The 23,357-nt window shown below is 43.9% G+C and overlaps 1 protein-coding gene across 1 annotated transcript in view; it reads left to right on the top strand.

Annotated features, from left to right (window-relative positions):
* The first annotated feature begins 398 nt into the window (after positions 1 to 398).
* OSBPL3 (oxysterol binding protein like 3) overlaps positions 399 to 23,357 on the top strand; it is a 177,123-nt gene continuing 154,164 nt past the window's right edge. Inside the window, exon 1 of the mRNA XM_080818509.1 lies at positions 399 to 732. The gene's annotated coding sequence lies outside the window, so the exon portion shown is untranslated. The remainder of the gene's footprint in view (positions 733 to 23,357) is intronic.

Raw genomic sequence — 23,357 nt, 5'->3', positions numbered from 1 at the left:
GGAACCGTCTCCTTAGACCAGTACCTCCCGCGCCGCCCTCACTTCTCCCTGTTCTCTTCCTCTTCCCTCTTGCCCGGGCCTGGCAACGCCACTCGAGGAACATTTATTGAGCTCCTACGGCAGGCGAGCTGCGCGCTAGCCTGCCAGTAGCTCCTTTGCGACGCTGCCGCAGCTCTCCTCTCCCTCCTACCCTCCCATCTGCCGGAAACCGGAGTACCAACTGCCATGACGGCGTCCTGGAATCCGCTCGCTCCTTCCCAGTGCGTCGCTCCACCTTCTTCCTCGGGGACGACTCCTCATTGGTGAGAGTGTGGTCACTCAGCCGCTCTCCCCGCCCCCTCATGTGGCTCCGCCCCCAGGGCGGGCACAGGCTCCTCCTCCTCGTCCCCGCCCCTCGTGCAGCTCCTCGGGCTACTCTACTGGCGGCGCGCGGAGAAGTTCTGGGCAAAGTACCGGGAACTGGCCGCGCGTCCGCAGCGCCAGGGAGCCAGGCAGGGCAGCGCAGGAGGGACCCCAGCGCAAGGCGGCCAGTACGCGGCGCGGCCTCCGGCCCCGCTGTCCTTCCACGAGTGTCCGTCCCCGCCTCGGTCTCCTGCGGCTGGCACGGGAACTGTCTGCTGCGCGTTGCGGGGGGACCGGAGAAGCGGGCTTTGCCTCCTCCCGGGTCTGTGGACGAAGCCCGGAGCCGCACGCCAGAGAACTAGGCGGCGTCCCTGGCGGCGGAGCGTGCAGGTGAGCGCCGGGACGCCCGGCAGAATGGTTCTGGGGTGGTGGAGGCCAGGGGCGGTGCGCGCTCGCAAGGGCTGCGATGTGGGGGCGCCACCAGTCGCCGTGCGACCAGGGTCTGTCTCCTGTCGCCCAGGGAAGAACCGGCTCCTGGGGCAGCCCCGAGCAGGGGAGATGGCTATCGCGGCCGGCGCCAGGCTCCGGGGAGGTAGGACCGGGGTGCTGCTCTGAAGGGGACGGTTTGGCCGGGACTGACGGCGAGAAGACGCCGAGCGCGGGAGGCTGAGTCCGGGCGCCCGAGGGTTGGGAGCGGAGAGGTCGTCCTGGGCAGCCGAGAGGCGCGGCGCCGGGGCGAGAGGCACAGGAAACCTGTGTAAAGTGGGACGAGCGCGAGGCTTTGCCACATCCGCGGGATGGGGCGTGCTTGCAGGCGCCGGCTCGCCTGCATCCCCTGGCTCGGCTTGCCCCACTCCCGGTTTTCCCCGCCGGGGGCACCCGCCCCTTGGGCGTCCCAGCGCCCTAGGAAACATTTGCAGCCTCTGGAGTCCCTGCAGGGCATTGTGGTAGATCGTCCAGATATTTATTTCTTACCGGGGCAAGCCTCCCCCCTTCGTTAATGCAACTTGTCGGCCACCTTGTGCACACTTGTACTCTTCCTTCTCTGTCTCACAAAGCGTCAGTCTCAGTCGGGTCCCTGAGCTGAGGGAACTCTGAAGTTGTTGCTTTTGGCGTGTCTGGGAACTGTGCTAAGGTGCATCTGAAGCCCCCTCCATCACCCCCCTCCCCGATATTGCACTGAGCCTCACAGTTTGAGAACTGGGTTGGGCGTTTATAAATATTTTAAGCTGCAGCTGCAAAAGAGATCCTAACACAGGTAAAGATGTAGGCCTGACTTCTGATCATCCCCACTCTATATCTAAGCCTCATACAAGGTGAGGTTCCCCCTTCTGGCCAAGGGACACCAATCAGGCAGGCCTGGGCTGAAATGCACCCTAGCTAAATGACTACTTCAAACACCCCCCCTCACCCCCCCAGCTTGCTGGCACTCACCCTTTTTGGTGTTCCTCATAGCACTCCTCTCTCTCAGAAATTATCTCCTTGGGCTGTTTACTGTCTGCGTTCCTCCACTAGAATGGAAGTTCCAGGAAAGCAAACACCTTAGGTGTCTTGTTCATCACTCCATCCCCCAAGTCAACAACAGTTTCTGACACACAGTAAATATGCAAGAAAAAATTATGAAATAAATGAATAAGAACTTCTCTGTAAAATATGAAGAAAGGTGACTTCATACCTGGGTTTGATTTTCATGCTTATTTATCCATTTTTTCCCCCCTATTGGGAAAATTAACAAATACCAGTAACTACTATAGATTGAGTACTTACTAAGAAATAGATACGTGCTAGAACTTTATATAGATTAGCTCATTAAACATTATCATAGTCTTGTTATTAGCTAGGTATTTTTTTTTTTTTTAAGATTTTATTTATTTGAGGGTGAGAGAGAGCATGAGGGGGAGAAGGTCAGAAGGAGAAGCTGACTTCCCATGGGGCAGGGAGCCTAATGCAGGACTTGATCCCTAGACTCTGGGATCATGACCAGAGCCAAAGGCAGTGGCTTAACCATCTGAGCCACCCAGGTGCCCCTAGTAGCTGGGTATTTCTAAGCAGATGGGAAATTGAGGCTCTAGCAGGTTAGCCAATTTCCCCAAGATTATCCTGACAGAACTAAAATTCAAGTTCATTTTCTGTTGTGCTGGACCACTTCCAAGAAAGTAAAATATGGTTTTCACTATTATAACCAATAGACGTTTCACCTTATTTATAATAAAAACTATTGCTTAGTCAAAAGAATATTTGGTGCTTTATCATTATTGAGATACAGTTTCGATACTAGCTAGTAGTTATATTGTAGGTACACACTAGCAAGCTGCCAAAGGTTGCATTATCTCATTCAGTCTTCACCATCTTACAGGCAGTGTTTTGAGGTTGTCTCCGTTTTTCAGATCAAGAAACTGCAGCCTGGGTTCAAGAACTTGCCCCATCAATAGTAAATTGCTGAGCTAGATTTTTTTAATAGTCTTTCTGACTCTGAATCTTTAGCTCTTTCCACGATATGGAAATCTGTCCTGCTCCCATGATTTAATTAGTTGTTAACGATGGAGTCCAATGATGCGTTAAAAGCATGTGAGGTTGGGCTGTAAACTTAACTGCTGCTAGTATCAAGTGTCTAGTTGTATAGTTTTCTGAATTGTTGAGACTCTTACTGCCATTGATTTTTGTGGTTGAGTTTATGGTTTGTGGGCTTGGTGGATGGGGGACTTTTAATAAGGAGGAAAGGAAATAATTTCACTTACATTGAAGCTTTCACCTAAATCTAAAGAGAAATCGGTTGGGTTTTACCCATTATGGTAAATGAATTCTGAATGCAGTAATGCTGTATGCCTCTTAAGGAAAGTTCTGGAAAGCCAGCTAGTTGTTCTTTTTCCATATGTAGAACTGAGGAGAATCAGAAACCACAGCTAATTCTAAATGCTTCTGCAGCAACCTTTTAGTAAAATAACTACATTTCAGCTCTTTGTATTCTTTTAGGAAACTGAGGGCAAGGAGAAGTTAAATAAGAGTTTCATGGTTACCACCTAAAGGGCTAATGGCAAAATAGAGGTGGAAAGGAATTTGTGATCCTTTTTCCCCCCTACTTCTATTCCAGTTTTAGGGGGGTAGTATAACGTTTTTCCCTTACATGAGGGTCTGAATAATCCAGTTTTATTTATAATGTGCTTTTTGGAAGTGCTATGTTTTTAAAATGTTAATTCCATTTCAGGAGTACTCCAGGGAGGGTTGGGGAGCCCTCCAACCTAGAATACCCACAGAAGTAATGGGAGTGTGCGTACAAAGGAAGATGGAAGCTGTTCAGCTGAAAGAGCCTTCCATGGATAATTGAGAGTTGTTTGTAGTTCCCTGTGAATTTCGCTTCTGTCTGCATCTTATTCATCAGCTTTTGAGCTCTCTCTTCTGGAAAATTCCCTCTTGAGTTCCCAATCACTAGTGTTCAGGCCACGTTCATGCGTACCCCAATTCTTGGCGCTCTCCTCCTCAGCACCTTTCATATCGATCCTTTCCTGTTGCCCCTGCACCATGATTGCTACGGGGTCTTAGGGACTTCTGCACACTGTGCTAACATTATTTACAGGTGGATGCTCCTCCCTCAGGTTCTCCTGTACATTACAGTCAGGTGAATTCTTTAAGTGCTGTCATTATGTTGTTCAAAGTTCCTGAGTGGCTTATATAGTTAATAATAATGAAATAAATAACTGTAGTACTGCCAAACTTCTTGTGCCGTACTGTCCTGTGTGCTGTAGATGAGTTATTCCTTTAATCCTCAGAGCAACACCAGAGTAGGCACTGTGATTATTTTTTAGGTACTGTCATTTTTAAAGATTTTATTTATTTACGAGAGAGAGAGGGAGAGAGGAAGAAAGCATGTGTTGGGAGGAGGGCCAGAGGGAGAGGGACGAGCAGACCTCCCTCCTCCCCCACTGCCAGGGAGCCTGATGTGGGGCTCCATCCCAGGACCCTGGGATCATGACCTGAGCTGAAGGCAGACACATAACTGACTGAGCCACCCAGGTGCCCCGAGTAGGCACAATTTTTATACCCAGGTGAGGGTAGGAAAAATTGTACTCCAGATGTGGCTGCTTTACAGCTAAGACTAGATGGATCTGAGACCGAAACCCCAGGTCCTTTCTGTCCCCATTTGAACCTGGAGCCCTTAGCCTAGAGTCAGGATCTGGCAGCCTGGGCTCAGTGCCCACCTTCACCCTTCATTCCCAACCCTCTGCACAGGCAGCCTGAACTTTCTTCAGCATGGAGCATTTTGCCTTTGCGCCTACACTCCTGTTGCCTAGAAAGCTCTTTCACTGTCTCTTACTGTGAAAAACCCAAGTCTTTCAAGGCTGAACTCATAAGCCACTTCTGCCAGAATAATCTCTTTGAACTCAATCTCTTACAGCATTAAAAAAAAAAAAAAAAAAGTGTGAGTCCCCAGTTCAGTTTCTGACCTTTGAGTATGCGGATTTCTTTCTTTAGCACTCTGTTCCTTTCATTCCTCCCCCATTCTTTTTTTTTTTTTTTTAAGATTTTATTTATTTATATGACAGATCACAAGAAGGCAGAGAGAGAGGGGGGCAAGCAGGCTCCCTCGTGAGCAGAGAGCCCGATGCACTTGATCCCAGGCTCCTGGGATCATGACCTGAGCCAAACGCAGAGGCCTTAACCCACTGAGCCACCCAGGCGCCCCCTCCCCCCATTGTTAACCAATTCCTCCACTGCAGTGCCTCTTGGCTTGTTACTTATTCAGATGTATTGCCTCCCTTGTAAATTCCTTGAAAGCAGGGCTGGTATCCATTCCTCATATTTCTGTCCCTCAGACCACTAAGCATGGTATCCTATCCATAGTAGGTGCTCAATTAAAAAGAATATGAAACAGTTATATTTGGTTCTATATTCTGTTAGACTATTCTGTGAAAAAAGTCATTCCATTGTAGCATTTGTTTCCTACTTTTTTTTTTTTTAAAGATCTTATTTATTTGAGGGAGAGAGACCAAGAGAGAGAAAGCAGAAGCAGGGTGGGGCACAGAGAGAGCAGCAAACTCCCGGCTGAGCAGGGATCCTGACGTGGGACTTGATCCCAGGACTCTGGGACCATGACCTGCACTGAAGGCAGACACTTAACCAACTGAGCCACCCAGGAGCCCTTTTTGTTTCCTGCTTTTTGATCCATGATACTGTAATGCTTTCATCAATTTGGGATGAAGTAAAAGAAATCCTAGTTATTAAAATCCATGGGAAGTACCCATTCTGGTTGTTTTCACCTTGGAAATATTGCAAGGAAATCTCAGACCCATTCACAAAACGAACATGTTCTGTAGAATAAATGTCCTTATGCACTATTTTTTCATATATGTTATTTATGCTGTTAATTCACTTTTTAAAAATTTTTTTATTTATTTATTTGTCAGAGAGAGAGAGCACAAGCAGGCAGAGTAGCAGGCAGAGGCAGAGAGAGAAGCAGGCTCCCTGCTGAGCAGAGAGCCTGATGCGGGACACGATCCCAGGACCCTGGGATCATGACCTGAGCCACCCAGGCGTCCCTGTTAATTCACTTTTAATGCTGTTATTAAAAGTGAATTAAGGGGCACCTGGGTGGCTCAGTGGGTTAAAGCCTCTGCCTCCAGCTCAGGTTATGATCTCAGGGTCCTGGGATGGAGCCCCGCATCAGGCTCTCTACTCAGCAGGGAGACTGCTTCTTCCTCTCTCTCTCCTCTCTGCCTGCCTCTCTGCCTACTTGTAATCTCTGTCTGTCAAATAAATAAATAAAATCTTAAAAAAAAAAGTGAATTAAAACTATGATGGAATTTAAACTAAATTTTGTTCACTATTTTATTGATAAATGAACATTTCACATTTTTAGCCTGATTTACTCGATCCTCTATGAATCAGCTCTGGTTCACAGTTCATCATTCATCACTTTGCTCTGTTTTCCAGCCATATTGAGCTGAACATATTTCAGGTCCTGCCTGTATCCACAAGGGCTATGCATAGTGTGCTGTCGTCTCCCAGTTTTGCATAAACTTCTGACTTCTCTAAAATCTCTTCCTCGCCCATGTCCAGCTGGCTAATTCCCACTCGTCTGCCATGTTATAGCATGGATGTCACATGCAGGAAGTCTTCCTCTGTTGCCTCTAAGTTGAAGTCAGAGAACCTCCTCCTGGCTACTCTTCACCACCCATTTCATAGGGAGCAGTTAGCCTCCCATTTTGTAACTGTCGACCACTGGACTGAACCTTTCCTGAAACCACTGACTCTTATTGGTTTACATTAGAATCACTTGGGGATCTTTTAAAAAGTGTCCCTACTTAGGCTCCACTCCCAAAGCTTCTGGATCAAATGGCTTGGGGTAAGGAGGGTTGGTCAATGGAGTTGTTTTGTTTTGTTTTAAAGGGGTTTACTCATTCTGTATTATAGGTGCATAGTATTCCATTGTGTGAATGTTACATATTTCATCTAGTAACTTATTTTTAATTTTAAAATTTTTATTATTTTATTTTATTTTTTATTATTAACATAATATATTATTTGTTTTAGGAGTACAGGTCTGTGATTCATCAGTCTTACATAATTCACAGCGCTAACCATAGCAGATACCCTCCCCAATGTCCATCACCCAGCCACCCCATCCACCCCTCCCCCACACCCTTCCAGCAACTCTCAGTTTGTTTCCTGAGACTAAGAGTCTCTAGTTTCATCTTGTTTCATTTTTCCCTCTCTTCCCGTATGATCCTCTGCCTTGTTTCTTAAATTCTGCCTATCGGTGAGATCATATGATAATCGATTTTCTCTGATTCACTTATTTCGCTTAGCATAATACCCTCTAGTTCCTAGTTACTTATTTTTAAATAATAGCTTTATGGAGATATTCATATTTTATACAGTTCATCCACTCAAAGTATACAATTCAATGATTTCTGGCATATTCACAGTTGTGTAAATATCACCATAATTAATTTTAGAACATTTCATCACCCCAAAAGAAATCACACCCATTAGTAGTCTTCTCTCTCACCCTGTAACCACTAACCTATTTTGTGTCTGTGTGGATTTGCCTATCCGGGACATTTCATGTAATTCGAATCATACAGTACGTGGTGTTTCTGTGTGTAGCTTCTGGCACGGAAGTGTTGTATTCAGAGTTCATCTCTGTTACAACTTGAATCAGCACTTCATTCTTTTTTTTTTTTTAATATTTTTTTTAAATTTATTTGACAGAGATCACAATTAGAGAGAGAGGAGGAAGCAGGCTCCCTGCTGAGCAGAGAACCCAATGTGGGGCTCGATCCCAGGACCCTGAGGGCAGAGGCTTAACCCACTGAGCCACCCAGGCACCCCAGCACTTCATTCTTTTTATTGCCTACCACCTCCTCGATGTATGTAATACCATGTTTTATTTATCCATTTGCCCTTTGATGGGACTGGTCTTGCTTAGTAAAGCCTCCTTTGAGTGGTCCTAATGTGCAGTCAGGAACTAAACCACAAGTCCCTTGAGTGTTGTTTATTGTCCTGTCTTGGGGCTAGAGCAGTGTTTGGCACAAGATAGATGTGTAAGAAACATGTGAGTGAAAGGAGCATTTTACTAAAAGTATAGCTCCTGTTACATCAGTGTCCTCAAACAATGTCATTAAAAAGCGATCCTCGTGATTGATTGTTTAGATCCCAATCTGAGCAACTGTACAACTGCTAAAAAAGAAGATAAGGAAATTTGAACATGGATGAAATGTTACAATTTTTTATGCATTTGCTTCGGAATAATCTGCAGTTGGGCAGGGAGTTTAGAGGGAACCAGTAGTGATGACTGAAGCTGGGTGATGAATTCATGGGGTTTTTTAATACTGTTCTCTATGTTTGCTGTTGACTAGGGTGGCCATTGACCATGTGTGGCTGCTGAGCACTTGAAATACAGCGAATCCTTATTGCGATGTGTGACAAATGTAACATATAGGCGGAGTTTCGAAGAGGTAGTATGAAAAAGAACGTAAAATCATCTCAGTTTTTGTTTTTATGTTCAAATGAGGATAGTTTGGACATACTACAGTGATATATAATTAAAACCAATTTCCCCTGTTTCCTTTTACTTTTTTTAATTGGCTACTTAAAAATTAAAATTACATATATGGGACATATTATCTTTCTGTTGGGACACTGACTTTCAGTGTTGGGAAGTGCTGTATACTTTTACATATATCTGAGATTTTTCAAAATAAGTTAAAATCAAAGACATTTGATTTTTTTTAGAAGTCCGAAGTAAAATATTTTTCATAAATGACCCCTCCTATAGGAAAAGATTGAGAAATATTGATTTGTTCGGAGATGAGTCTTTGTAGGAGCTTAATAGCAGGTGGGCTTGCAGTGTCATTCCTGGGCTTGCTTCACCTGTGTGGACTTTTAAAACCTCTTTGACAATAAATGGAGGAGCAGCATGAGGGACTTGTTCCTTTAGTGATTTATCTCGTTCTTTTGTTTTAAAGTTGATGAAATATTTCCCTCATCTTGGAAAAATAGAGAAAATGCAATGGTAATGTCATTGTTCTTACTCACAGTGTTTATACCCTGAAATTGAATTTTTCTGGACTTGATTTATAATCACTCTGCCTAAATCTGTTTGTTTGTGAGTCAGAATGTGATTGTTTCTAGGCTCCCCAAGACCCCTGGAATATGAGTGGGGTATGATGCTTAAATAATAATAAGTGGATTTATGGCTGAGAAGCACATTGCTTTCATATAAAATTTCTTTAGAGGAGCATTATGTCAGTTTCTGGATGTCTGTGTTTCCTCACAGAGAGTGGACCTGAATTGAAAAATAGCTTTAATGTAAGTAGAACAGAATCAAATTGCCACGAACAGCCCAAGAGATCATCAAAGGATCTGTAACTGTCCATATAAAATCAGATTTATTATTTTGTTTACTCTCTACAGTTAACATGTTAAAATATGATTTTTTAAACAATCTATGCATAGGGGCATCTGGTGGCTCACATGGTTAAGCTTCTGCCTTCTGCTTAGGTCACAATCTCCAGGTCCTAGGTTCGAGCCCCATGTCAGCCTGTATCAGGGGAGTCTGCTTCTCCCTCTCCCTCTCCCCTTGATTGTGCTCTCTCTTTCCCTCTCAAATGAATAAATAAAATCTTAAAAAAAATTTTTGTGTCAAACACTTTTCTCCATATAATATTTCTCCACTTACATATTAAAATGTAGTACCATTGAAGATTCCCATACTTGTTTTCTTTCTTGATATCAAATACTGTAATATAAGAACTTCATAGTTTAACTTCTATAAAACACATTTTTTCTTCCCCAAATTGTTTGTGGTAGACAGTGATCTGAAATGTTTCAAAGCAAAAGCTACATAATATTATTTTTTAAATCTCAGAAATATTATTAAACTTGAAGTAAATGCCTCCCTGGAATGAAAACTTGGGAGTGGGATTTCTGCTCTTATACATAAGAAGTATTTATTGAGGGTGCACACTGTGTTGGGTGCCAGACTGTGTACTGGGGATATGGTAATTAATAGGCAGATGTGGAACCTCCCTTTAAGAAGCTTACAGTTTAGATAGGGGAGGGAGATATTACACAGTCACAGAGAATTTGTTAGTTACAGTGGGGCTTTGCGGCTCAAAGGGAACCGAGTCTGGATTTTAATTGGGACTCTGGGGAGAAAAGTTCCATTTTTCTGTAGGTCATGATTCAGGCTGCTGATTGTCTAATGAAGGAGGAGAAAGAGAACGGGGCTGGGAATCCTCAGAGGATGACCGAAGCAAAACCCTGCCCTATTTGTGTCTTTTTGCTGCTTGCGGGCAGGGAGGCCAGGTGGAACTGAGTGGGAAGAGGGATTTGGTGTTTCTTTTGAACTTTTGAATTGCTTTCTATGATGCTACACAGGTTTATTTGCTACTGGGAATTGAATCCGAAGTTGAGTTTTTACCGCCTTTGTAACAGAAATTGAACGAGATAAAACAACCTGTGCTCTAGCATAGCCACGAAAGTAGCTGAAAATCAGTCGCTGGTTCTAATTCCAAAGTAGCTCATTGTCTACCAGCTGAGATACTGTGAGTCTGGGATATTTGAAGGCCTCCAAGAATATAGGGAAGACCCACTTGGGTTTTTCTCATGGGTTCAGAGCTGCTTCAAGCAGAATTCTAACATGTATGGAATTAACTAAGGTGTCCTTTGGAGCCTGTTGGCGTCCTTAGGGAATGGGGAGCCATGCCGCCTTGAAAGGCAGTGATGATAATTACCAAGTAATGGAAACAGCAGTTGCAACTTGTAACAGAAGCCCTTGCTGGGTGCCACAGACCCCTTAGATCTTTGGATAACTTGGGAGGTGGCTGTCATCATCTCAGTTTGCCAGTGACCAAACTGAAGCTGGGGAGCCATTACTGGTTCTTTGGTTGTCCAGCACCCACTCACCCTTCCTGATTTCCGTTTGAGGAATCACTTCTTTGCATCTGGTTTGCTGAGACCAGAACAAGGGCTCCATTCTCTTGGGCCCTGGGAGGCCCTGCGAGCCAGGCTGGACTCTGGGTCCAATGCCAAGGGCCGTGGAGATTCTGCTGCTGAGGGTGTGTCCTGACTAGACCATGCCTGTCTGTGCCACATGGTTGTGGTCTGGCTTCCATTCCTGTGCAGCTGTGCCAGGGCTTGCCTCTCAGCTCCTCCTAATTCCTTAAGCTGGTTGTGGCGAGCGAAATGGAGACTCTCATGTCAAGGAGAATGTGTCATCAATGAGGCAAGCACTTAAAAGTACTGCAGCTAGAAGATACCTCCGCTACCCATGTCAGCTGACTCCCTGGAACTGATAAGGAACTGAACCAGAGGAGGTCTGCTGGGGCAGAGACCCATTAAATCCCATGAAAAGGGGAGGATTGGGACGCCTGGGTAGCTCAGTCGGTTAAGTGGTTAAGCATCTGCCTTCAGCTTAGGGCCCTGGAATCGAACCCTACATCTGGTCTCTGCTCAGAGGGAGCCTGCTTCTCCTTCTCCCTCTGTCTGCTACTCCCCCTGCTTATGTCCCCCCTCTGTAATAAATAAAGTCTTTAAAAAAGTGGGGGACATCAAACTGTCAGACTCTCCAGACCTGACCCCTCTATGTCTGATCATGTAAAAAAGGCAACTGCCAATAAGGCTTGCCAGATTGATCTCAGCAGAATGGATCCTTCCTGCTTGAACATAAGAAGCAGTAACTGCCGAGAGCTGACCCAGACCAGACCAGAGCCAGTCCTTATCTCAACTGCGTGCCCACAGACTGACTGCATGTTTGCTTTCTTAACTTCCTACACCCCTCTGTTACCTGTTTGTTGTGTGGCCTATCTTATGTTCTGCTCTGTGTGCTATGTAAGAAGCCAAGTTTAATCACATGGTGAAATGTCACTGAGTTTGGAATCCTGAACTTGCTTTAGAATTAGGATTAACTTTGCGTTATGACTAAATAAAGCTGGCTTTAGAAAGACAACTCATGTGTGTGACTTCCTAGTGTGCTCATTACACTGGTGTTTTTCCAAGATATTTTTTGGGGGTTTCATTTGCCAAGTTGGTTTGACTTCCTTGACTTTGACTTCCTCTTCCTCTCAGAGAACCCCTGGTTGTCGTAGGCCTGGAGGGGCTTAGGTAGTTTACTGACAGTCACAGAGGGAGAAAGCGAACCAGCATGCAATCGGATCGTTCTGCTTCTCCTGCCAGGCCCTTGACCAGAGGGCCCCTCGGTGTGGGGAGAGCACTGGACCGGGAGCCAGAGAATCAGCAGATGGGTGCCATCCCGGCAGTGTCTGCCTCTGTGGCCGTGGGCCATTCACCACCTTTTTAGGCCCAACTGGGAGGACAGGTTGAGATCTACCTATATCTAAATGATACTGGCTTAAGAAGGTTTCCTCCCCCAAGAGATTTTTGGACCTATGTTTCTGAAGGCCTTCAGTTTGAAGTTTGAGGTATGGTCTGAGGCAGTGGTGTTCAAAGTGGGTTCCAGGATTTGCTGGGTCAGCATTCCCTGGGAACTCGTTAGAAATGCAGATTCTTGGGCCTCCCCTCCGACCTGCTGAATCTTCTCATTCTTTACCAGTGGGCCCAGCAGTCTGAATTTTTGTAAGCCCTTCGGGTGATTCTGATGCACACAAAGTCATTTTCATTTCATTAAAAACAATGTATTGCTTATAAGGGGCTACCTAGAAGCAGGGAGCATGAAAAAATTGGTCACAGCGCTGCTCTCAGCGGACAGTCATTCCAGGAGGCAGATATAAAGGCACAATTGTGAGAGACAAGAAGGGGTGGGTGCTGGCTGGGAACAAGGTATTACCCAGTTGGAGGAGCATGGAGGCGCTTTTGCAGAGAAGTGGGCATTTGAGCCAAGCCTCAAAGGATGCATAGGGTGAAGGACGGGAATAGAGGGCTAGGTAGAAAGCACATCCTACAGAGAATGCAGGGTGAGTCAGGGCCGTAGCATTTTGAGGAATGAGGAAACTTCCAAAGTGGTGATAAAAATGGTTTTAAATGGGGAAAGTGAAAGGATATGAGAACAGAGAGGTAGGTTGGGGCAGAGCTGGAGTGGATCCTGAATCCCCAGGAGGGTTTGGACTTTATTCTGTAGACAGTGAATACAGAGGGGACATGGTGGAAGCCATCTTAGAGGAAGTATCCTAGTGCTGGTGGAGAAGGTCCAAGGTTCAGAACACAAGCACGGTGAGCCTGACCTGGGGTGGTGACAATGGAGAAGAAAGGAGAAAGACAACTCAGAAATATTGGAAGGTTAGAATGACAGCCCCTAGGTACTCTAGCGATCTGGGTAGGGGCAGGGGGTGTGGGGGATTTGAGGGAGAAGGCAAAGATGACTCTGTGGGAGATAATAACTGGCCTTGGTACCAACAGGTATGAAAGTTGGAGCCTTACATCATACTTTCCAGAAAAATAAATTCCACATGGATTGAAACTTTTAAGACAATAGGCAACAAATCAGGGCTTTTGTTTTTGTTTTTGTTTTTCCAGAGAACTGGTTGATAAACATTTACTGGTACCCACTGCGGATCATAAATATAAAGTATCTTTTGAAGGGTCCACAAGAGGTTGGTAACGTCAGATTCCCCAAGAAAGGGAGAGCGGTGGGAAAAGGACAGGTGCACTCAGGATTGAAACTGTACCTCTTGAGTTTTGTTCCACATCAGTATATTATTGTGGGGTAAATATTAAAGCAAACACATAAAGGAACTTTAGAGTTTCAGGCATATGTGACAGTGTTATTTAAGGTGCCATGAATGCTCTAAGGTAAAATAGGAAGATTGAATAGATTTTAGGGAAAAGGAAAGCTTTTGGGTTTGAATGTGCTAAGCTTGAAGTGTCTGGCTGGCATCACTGGAAATGTCCAGCGGGTAACTCAAGAGGAGAGGGCGAGGCTGGTAATCACCTCTGTAAGTCAGCCAGTCCAGGTGAAATTGTGGCAGTTGAGGTTTCCAAGGGAGGCCCAACCTGTACAATCTTTTGGGTGGGTCTCCAGAGAGAAGGTGGGGGGATAGATGCATATGGTCCCTTGTGGAAGGCCAGCTAAGAGGTAGGTCGGGGAAGGGCAACTTGTCTTAAGATGGGAGGACCATATGCTGATAATAGTAGTAGCTTCCTTTAATGGATCATCTACAAAAAGTGAGGCAGTCTTCTCAGTACTTTTTGAAAGAACACTTAATTTCCTTCTTGTAGCCACTCAGTGGTGGTGGCAGTGGGAATGTTACTTCCCGGATTGCCAGTGAACGCAGGTGAGTAATTCCAAAGAGTAAACCAGGAGAGAGCTTCTGGGGCAGGGGGGATGTGAACAGAGCAGGACCTTGAAATGTGGTAAGATTGTAAAGATCAAGACATTTTAGGCCAAGGGGATGTTGAGCAAGGGCTGGAAGAGGTGCTGTCTGATGTAGCTGGAGGGTAGCGATTCCGGGGAGCTTGAGGGCAGGGCAGTACCCCGGCCTCTGCAGCTGGGAGCCACAGAATGTTGTAAAAATTGGAATATACTTTCATCAATGTAAATGCTCTCTTGCTATAACTTCAAGCTGGATCACGTTGGTGGCTCTAAGGACAGGTGTTTGGGGTCCCTGCAGACCGGAAGTGTGGGGCTAGTACCAGCTCGCTCTTAGTCGGTTTTCTGACTCTCGGTCAGTTTGCCTATGTGATGGCATATCGTTTATCTTTTTTCTTTCATCTGTCAGTAAATTATGGGCTACAGCCTCTATATTCCAGGAGGCTGTTGATGGGCAATAAGGAAAGTGGAGGTGAATGAAGAGAAGGATTATTGGCCGGCATATATTTTTACGCCAATGTTATATTTATGAGTTGTGCTGAGACATCGTCTTCCTGTCTCAAGACCCAAGCAAGCCGTGCCTCTTTTCTTCAGAGAGACTCTGTGTCGGCAATTTTTTTTTACCTTGTCAATGTACATGTACACAGACAGCGTACGGTTTGCCCTAATTAGGTGTTTCACTCCATATTTTTCTAGCCCCATCCTGTCTGATGTTTACTGTATGTATATCCTTAGGAATAATGCCAGTATTGAGTCAAAAAGGAAAGGGGTGGTAGCTGTGGCCTAAACATGGTTCAGAGAAAGGATTGCGTGGGCTTCTTGGTGCAGACCTGCTAAGGAGCTGTACTCCTGACTCGCAATTCCTGTTTTTCTAGTAGCATTCTGGTCGGTTTGTTACTTTCAGTGCTGCACCATTTGTTCCTGGTTTAAGGGCCTGGAAATCTCTTTGGTTCTCTGGCATCCCAAGGTTTTATTTTCACAGGTGTTTGCAGATAAACGTGGATGGGTGTCTGCCTTTTCTGATGCACAGATTAAGACACCTTGTCTGACTAAGGCCTGGGACCAGAAGGACAGAATGTTGGAATCGGGATATTGGTAAACTGTTTGGTGGAATGGTCCTGAGGGGTGCCCTGATTTCCCTCATTGTGAAGAACTTGACAGTGGGGCCAAATAAAGCCATGTTCTTGTGTCTTGCTCTAGCTACTTAGCTCACACGGCTGCTTAGCGTATCACGGCCTTGCGCACCTTCCTGCGGCTAGTACTATGTCTCCTCCACTCTGTCAGAGGAGTTGTGGGAGAATTGGCCAAGAGTCAGTAGAGGTGAAGGGGACTCTGGAGAAGATGGAGCCACGGGGTTGCTAATGGGGAAGGAAGCCAGCTGGAGGAATGTGGCCCATTTGATTGGGACTCACAGTTATCCCCGAGATCTGTCATTTTCTCTGGGGCGATGGTTCCAAGCTCCAGCAGCTCCAGAATGATCTTCAGGGCCTGGTCAAACAGAGCTTGCTGACCCCCGGGCCCTAGAGTTTCTGATGTAGTGGATGTGTGGTGGGGCCCGAGATTCTGCGTTTCTAACAGGTTCTCAGGTGATGCTGATGTTGCTGGCCTGGGGACCCCTTTGAAAATCCAGACATTGGTTCAGTAGGCAGAAGACTGAGTCTTGACAGCCCAGAGTCTGCTCTGACTTGGGAAAGGACCAGAGAATTCTGGTTATCATCATGGTTATGTTATCATAACCATCATAATTTGTAGGGTATTTCCACATTTCTAAATCATATTGATCTACTTTGCTTCTCACAACAAAATAACACTGTGAGGTAGGCAGGAAAGGTATTAACCTTGTTGCGTAGTTGGGGAAAATCTGACTGCGGACCTTGGGTAAGGTGAGTGACTTACCTGAGGGGCAAATTGCAGAGCTGAGATTGTGTCTAGATTTTCTCACTGTAGCTGTCCTCGTCCTGCTAGTTTCACTAGCCTTTATCGCTGGCGAAAAGCTTAGAGATGAGCTGCTCTGAGAATGCTCAGACTTTGTTTTAATCACCCTCCCGACTCCAAAATAGCTTTTCATTTTAGAACAGTTTTAGATTTCCCGGAAAATACTGGATCCTAGATCCTAGATCCTAGATACTAGAGTTCCCTATGCCTCACAATCAGTTTCCCCTATAGTTAACTATCTTACACAAGGAAGGTCCATTTGTCTCAGTTAATGAACCAACACTAATACATTATTATTAACCAAAGTCTCTACTTCATCCCGATTTCCTTGGTTTTTACCTAATGCATTTTTGCTATTTCAGGATCCCTTGTTTTCGATGACCTTGACAATTTCGAGACAGGCTGGTCGGCCATTTTGTAGAATGGCCCTCAGTTCGGATTCGTCTGGTGTTTTTCTCATGACTAGACTAGGGTTATGGGTTTGGGGGAGAAAGATAACAGAGATGAAGTGCCATTCTCCTCACACCAGACTGAGGGTACGTACTGCCACCATGATTTATCACTCTCCATGTGACCTTGGTCAGCCACTTGAGGTGCTGTTTGTCAGGTGTCTCCACTATGAAATTATTCTTTCCCCAACCCACTTGTGCAGGCCACAACTAAGGAGTGGGGGGTTGCATTCACCTCCTTGAGGTTGAAGTAGCTACATACATTATTTGTTGTTTTCTGCATGTTGGGTTTCTCTATCCCTCATTTATTGATTTATTCAGTTAATATTTATATCTGTGGGTTCATGGATGTTTATTTTATGTTTTGGGTTATGACCCAGTAGTGCTTTATTTTGTCGCTGTAATTGTACCGGTTTTGGCTGGTAGGTGCACTTCCAGTTGGTTCCTCTGTTCTTTTGACCTAAGCCCATCATTGTCGATTTTTTTTAGGATGTTCTTACTTTCTGGAGCTACAAGTTGCTCTAGATTCATCATATATAATTCCTGTGTCAGCCCTAGAACAGTGGTTTTTTTTTTTTTTTTTGAGATTTTATTTATTTGTTTGACAGATATCACAAGTAGGCAGAGAGGTAGGTTGAGAGAGAGGGGGAAGCAGGCTCCCTGCCAAGCAGAGAGCCCAACTCGGGGCTTGATCCCAGGACCCTGAGATCATGACCTGAGCTGAAGGCAGAGGCTTAACCCACTGAGCCACCCAGGTGCCTCTAGAATAGTGTTTTTAATGTTGGTCCTGATCCACTAAATTGATTTTATCATCTGCTACCTAAGTCACTACCCACAGTGAAAACACAGACCCATTTCTGCCTATCATGTGTTAAAAATGAGGACATCAGCATCTTAAAAGGTGAGATGGCTCACCCAAGGTCATGAGTAGTTGGTAGCAAAGCTGGTGCCAGGACCAGCTCTAGGTCCTCTAGATTTCTAGGCCCGGGGCCTTTTCTATCATTTTCTGTTGGCAACTTCTGCCATTCGGAACCTGGGTCAGCATTCTCCCACCTCATCCATGTGCCTGTGCGTCGGCAGTCAGATGTGAACTCAACTTGATATACTGCTGTCTGCCCAGGATACGTATGAGAGCGTCCTGGCCACATTCCCTAGGGAGACTGCCCCGGCAAGTGTGTGCTTTCCAGTCAGAGTGGAGTTGTGTAATGTGAACGACTTAACGAACCCACAGAATGTGACCACTGCTGTCAGCACTTCACTACTGCGGTTCTCCATGACTGGTCTGTTTTGTGGAAAAGTGGGGACAGAGGGGAGGCTCCTCAGACCCAGGCACTCTTCATTTGAATTCTCCCCTTTCAATGGGGGAGGCAAACGGAATGGAATTCAAGCAGCAAAACCTTCAAAGTTCACTTCATGCTTTGAACTCCTGGGATGCACAAAGAGCTGAACAAAAAGGGTTTTGGTGTACTGAAGACCCAAGCAGCCTGTTATTAGGGTCTGGTGTGAATAATCAATTACACCACAAAGCTTATTTTCCTTGGAGGAAATAATCCAGTCATCAAAAGGCTCCTAAGTCTCTTGGAATAATAAATGACAAACTTATTTCATATCCATTTCTCAGAATCTTTAATTTCAGAAGATATTTTGGAAAAAAAATTAATGATTGAGGGTGTGTGCTCTGGCTGAAAAATTATTCCTATAAAGAGGTTTAAGGGACTAGGGCAGTAGTGATACATTAGGGCATTTTATTTGTAAGGAAGAGAAACCTATCAAGCTTAAAGACAATTTAAAAGAAAATTTGCAGGGTACCTGGTTGGCTCAGTTGGGTAAGTGTCTGACTTGATTTCAGCTCAGATCATGATTTCAGGGTTGTGAGATTGGGCCCTGTGTGGGGGTCTGCACTCATCACAGAGTCTGCTTGAGACCCTCTCTTTCCCTTTCCCTCTACCCCTACCTCCACTTGTGACCTCTAAATAAATAAATAAAAAAAAAAGGAGAAAATTTGGTGGCGTATGTTGCTGAAAAGTCCATGAGTAAGGCTAGCTTCAGACATGGCTGGATCTAGGGGCTCAAATCATGTCATCGGGACCCTGTTTCTTGCCATCTCCTACCCTGTTTTTATCTGGCCTCATTCTCAGGCAGGCTTTCTCCATCTGAGTGCCTCTTGGCAGGTATTGGCTTATTTCCTACAAGCCAAGCGTCTGGAGATGCTTATTGCCTCTGGTTGTCCCTGCCTTGACTCATGCTCCTAATTCTGAACCAGTAACTGGGGCCAGAGTTATCAGGGCTGTCACTGGCCAGGTGTGGGTCTGGTGTTTCCTGTGGACAGGGCAAGGGATGGTTCCTCAGGAAGTTTGAGGTGTTGCTACCAGAGAGATGAATTGGCTGGACAAACAAGAATAATGGATATCCATTCTTTATAGTGTTGTGAACACTGGGGTAAATGCCTGATGGATAAGTAAATGCTCAGCTCTTATGCTCTTTATTCATTTGTTTATTTAGTCCCTTCCCAAGCTACTCATTTATTTTGTGGGCTTGTGAGTTCTTTTAGAGAGACCTCCTAGTGATTCCTTGATTAATGTCCGGACTTGACTGCTAGCCCTTGTTAAGCCTTCAGCAAACACTCTTCTTGCTGTTAATGCTAATTGCAAGGCCAATTTCAGCTAGTCATGGCTAGATGATGGTGATCCTTTCTTTGAACCTGTTTAACCATGTCAGTGTTCAACAATTTATGATTGGTTTTGGCTGAATGGTCAGCATAGATTCCTTTAATAAATCTGCTTTGCTATCGGGCGAAGGGAGGTAACATCTGATCTTTTTCCCTTGATGCTATTTCTAGCTCAGATCATTAGTAGTTAATTCTAATCCTTCCTTCTGTAAGGGGAGACCAGTTTTTTGTTTTTTATTATTACATGAGCGAAGAATTATTTCCCAGGTTTAAGAAAAAAATTCACCTGCAAGTTTGATTATTCCAATCTCTTGCTTGTTTTCCTTGTTGCTACCTGCTTTCTGCAAATTTCACTGTTTATTAACACCTTTGCCTGAAGGCAGATAAGATAAGATCAAGGAGTCTCTGTAATTAAAACTTTAACAGAATCCTGTCTTTTTTCTTGTTTCTTCCTGGAGGGGCTACCTCCTTGGCAATGTTTCTGTGCAAAACCAGTTTGTATGTTGACCAACACAAACAGTGAGGGATTATCTGTGAATTTCAGTTGATCATCTTTCTCCTGTCTCTTTTACAACAGGAATTTGAATGTTGGCTGCAAAATCATTCCCTCTGGGAGTTGCCTGGACTTCAGATCTTTTTCTTTGCCTTCTTCTTAAGCCCTATTGAGATCAAGTTAAATATGAAAGTAATGTCAAGTTCTAAAGAGCATACGTGTTAGGGTCTGTTCATCAGTCTTGGAGGGGGTGTTATTTTTAATACTTCACAGCCAAATGGAAAAGGTATTTTGAAAAATGTCTTCGGGGGCGTCTGGGTGGCTCCGTTGATTAAGCATCTGACTCTTGGTTTCAGCTCAGGTCATGATCTCGGGGTCATGAGATCGAGCCCCACATCGGGCTCCATGCTCAGTGTGGAGTCTGCTTGAAATTCTCTCTCCCTGTCCCTCTGCCCCTACCTGCCTCTCAAATAAATAAACCTTTACCAAAAAAATCTGTTTTCATTCACACAGATAATTGCGTTTACTCTACCTTTATTTTATCTATTTCTGTGTTTGTTTGGAGCACTGCTTGACCAGTTCAGTGCCATCAGTTTTTTAACTTCCATTTTGAATCTCTTTGTATCTGGGTTATGGTCAGGATTCACAAAAGCTGTTTTGATGAGGTTTCTCATTCATATATATATGCATATGTATGTATGTGTGAGCACACACACACACACACACACTACGTAAGCAGGGCAGGCCTTTGTATTATGAAAGTATTTTTAGAACACTAATGAAGTGGAAGGGTTTGTGCTTCATTTCCCTTGGCCGTCCTCTATTCAGACACCTGCATTTGCCATTAATTACTACTCCCATGGTACTCTTTCTTTGTCTGTTGTGCAGTGTTTTAAAATAATACTGGGAGGGAAGCAAGGTTTTGAGGCACATAACTGCATTGGAATAAACAGTTTTCCTTAGGAGCTCCACAGAAGGCTCCTGTAAGAGTAATAGCTATTTTTGTACAATTTAAGGAGGTTCTATTTCTTTTCATCTTTTCTGCAATCTTTGCTTATTCCATATAGCTGATCTCCTTGGTCACCTCAATTCTTTTTTTTTTTTTTTCCCCCTCAATCAAACAAGCCTGAGTACCATTTGTGGCACCTGCATTGTTTCAGAAATAGAAAATTGCTTTTGCTGGGATCTCTTTTTAATGGTGGGCTCTTGGGTTAAACCAATGCACATTAGTTGGGTTTGCAAGTGGCAGATAATCACCATGATATTTAAAAAAGCATTTATACATGAAGGGTATTTAAAAAGAAATATATTCCCTTTTGGAGGTTTAGCCTATTGCTTTTATTTTATGTAAACTTTTTTATTGAAGTATAATATATGTGCAGAAAATTATGTAGAACACAAATGTATACTTTAATGAGTTTGCATAAGATCAACACATCTGTGTAACCAGCATCCGGGTTAAAAAACAGAATAATACTGGATTCTTACAAGTCCCCCTCATTTATCCCCCATCCCTATCCCTATCCCACAAGGCTCTCTTAATTTGTAACACTGTCAGATTAGCTTTGCCTGTTTTTGGAATTTATATAAATGGGATCGTATAGACTCTTTGGGTGTGTGAGATTCATTCATGTTTTGGTGCGAAGTTGCAGTTCACTCATTCCCGTTGCTATTAGAATTTCACTGTGTGACTGTACCAGAAATTTACTTATCTATTCTTTTGATAAGATTTGGGTTTTCCCCATTTTAGACCGTTATGATTAATGCTGCTGTGAACATTCTTAGGTGAGTGCTTCTGCTGGCTGTGTACCTAGAGGAGAATTTCCAGGTTACAAGGTTGGCATATGTGTATCTTTAGTTGATTTCTCCAAACAGTTCTCTAAAATGGCTGCACTAATTTACATTTCCTCCAGCGGTATATGAGACTTCTAGTTGACCTATATCCATGCTTGACATTCTCTTTTTCATTTCAGCCGTTCTGATGGTTGTTTAATGGTATCTTGTGATTTTTAGATTACATTTCATTGACTAGTAAAGAAGTCAATCCTCTTTTTGTGGGTTTATTGGGAATTAACATACTGCTTTAAAAATACTTTGATCTTACTTATTACATTGTTTGGTCATTTAAGTCATAGGATTTTGGTGTTAAAACAAACAAACATTAAACAAAAAAAAGGATTTATTAGCATTTATTGTGATATGATCTTCTTGGCCTAAGAACAAGTTCCAGATCTTTATTTTATTATGCCGATCACTAGATTTACAGTGTTGTTTTGGAAGGTTGAGGACACACATACAATTAGAAATTCACAGTTTCTGAGGTGCTTGGGTGGCTCAGTCAGTTAAGCATCTGACTGTTGCTTTTGGCTCTAGTCATGATCTCAGGGCCCTGAGCCCCTAGTTGGGCTCTCTCTGTGCTTCTCTCCCTCTGGCTCCCCATCCCCCCAACACCCACTTGTAAGTGCTCTCTTTCTCTCTCTAAAATAAATCTTAAAAAAAAAATTCACAGTTTCTATTTCTACTTCAGCCTTTTGTCCCACATTAATTGAGTGAATATGTTCGTTATCATAGGGGATGGTAAGATGGAGAATTTGGTTTTATAATTTATGAAGCTCTAAAAATGTGCCCTGGGCTCCCCGAGGAAGGAGGGAATAAGTCCTATGGGAGGAATACAGCAACATTTCATAAACATCGAAATGCCTTTGAAGTTGACTGTCCAAAAAATTTTGTGAGTGGAGCTAGAAGGAATGGGTATTTCCCTGAATGTGGCCCATTTGGGAATAGCAAGCACCTCAGAGTAGCTGAGTCTTAGGATGTGCAGAGGGATATAGAGGAAGAAAGCTAAAGGAAGCAAAATAAATTTTCTTAATATTCAGAAAGCGACAACTGATCAATAAAGGACCAAAAACAATTCATTAGAAAAAGCAAATTAAAACACACGGAGATACTGTTTTTCACTGCCCTGTTGGCTGAGATTTAACAACGTTTGACAAGAGATTTTATTGACAAATGTGTGGAGAAATTGTCTCCATTTATGGCTGGAAGGAGAATAAATTGCTATAAACTTTTATGGAAGGCAATCTGGCAGTCTTTTTCAAAGTTGAAAGCGTGTATACTTTTTGATGCAGTAATTCCCTTTTGGAAGTATATCTTATAAATATGTTTATACATGAGCAAAAGGCTATAACAATAAAAGATGGGAGATAACCTGTATGTGGGAGATGGGAAAATAAAATCATAGTTCCTCCACTTGATGACTTCCCGTGCAGCCAGTGAAAAGAATGGGGGAGCTCTCTACTGATACATGGAAATGAAACAATCCCCAGGATGTATTGTTCAATTGGAAAAAAAAGGTGTGTAATGGTGAATAGTATGATAGCTTTTATGTGAAAATTGGGGGAAAATGTACATGCATCTGAAAAGTAAATAAATTGATTTTATTAGTTGCTCCCTGACAGGGGAATTAGGTGGTTGGTGGGAAGGAATGGGAGACTTTTCACTGTATAGCCTTTGGCAACTTTAGAATTCTGAACCATGTGAATGTATTACCTACTAAAAACAAATAAAATTATTCCCCCTGACCCCCTCCCCCAAATAGGAAGAGAGATCACACAGGACTTTAAATTGCAGTCTAACAACTGAATTTTTGTGCAGTTTGTTACCATTTATAAATTTCTTTCACATGTATTCCTTCTTTTCATTTTT

The sequence above is a fragment of the Martes martes genome, assembly GCF_963455335.1.
Source record: "Martes martes genome assembly, chromosome: 11".
Taxonomy (NCBI): domain Eukaryota; kingdom Metazoa; phylum Chordata; class Mammalia; order Carnivora; family Mustelidae; genus Martes; species Martes martes.
This window is presented reverse-complemented; position numbering and strand designations above follow the sequence as displayed.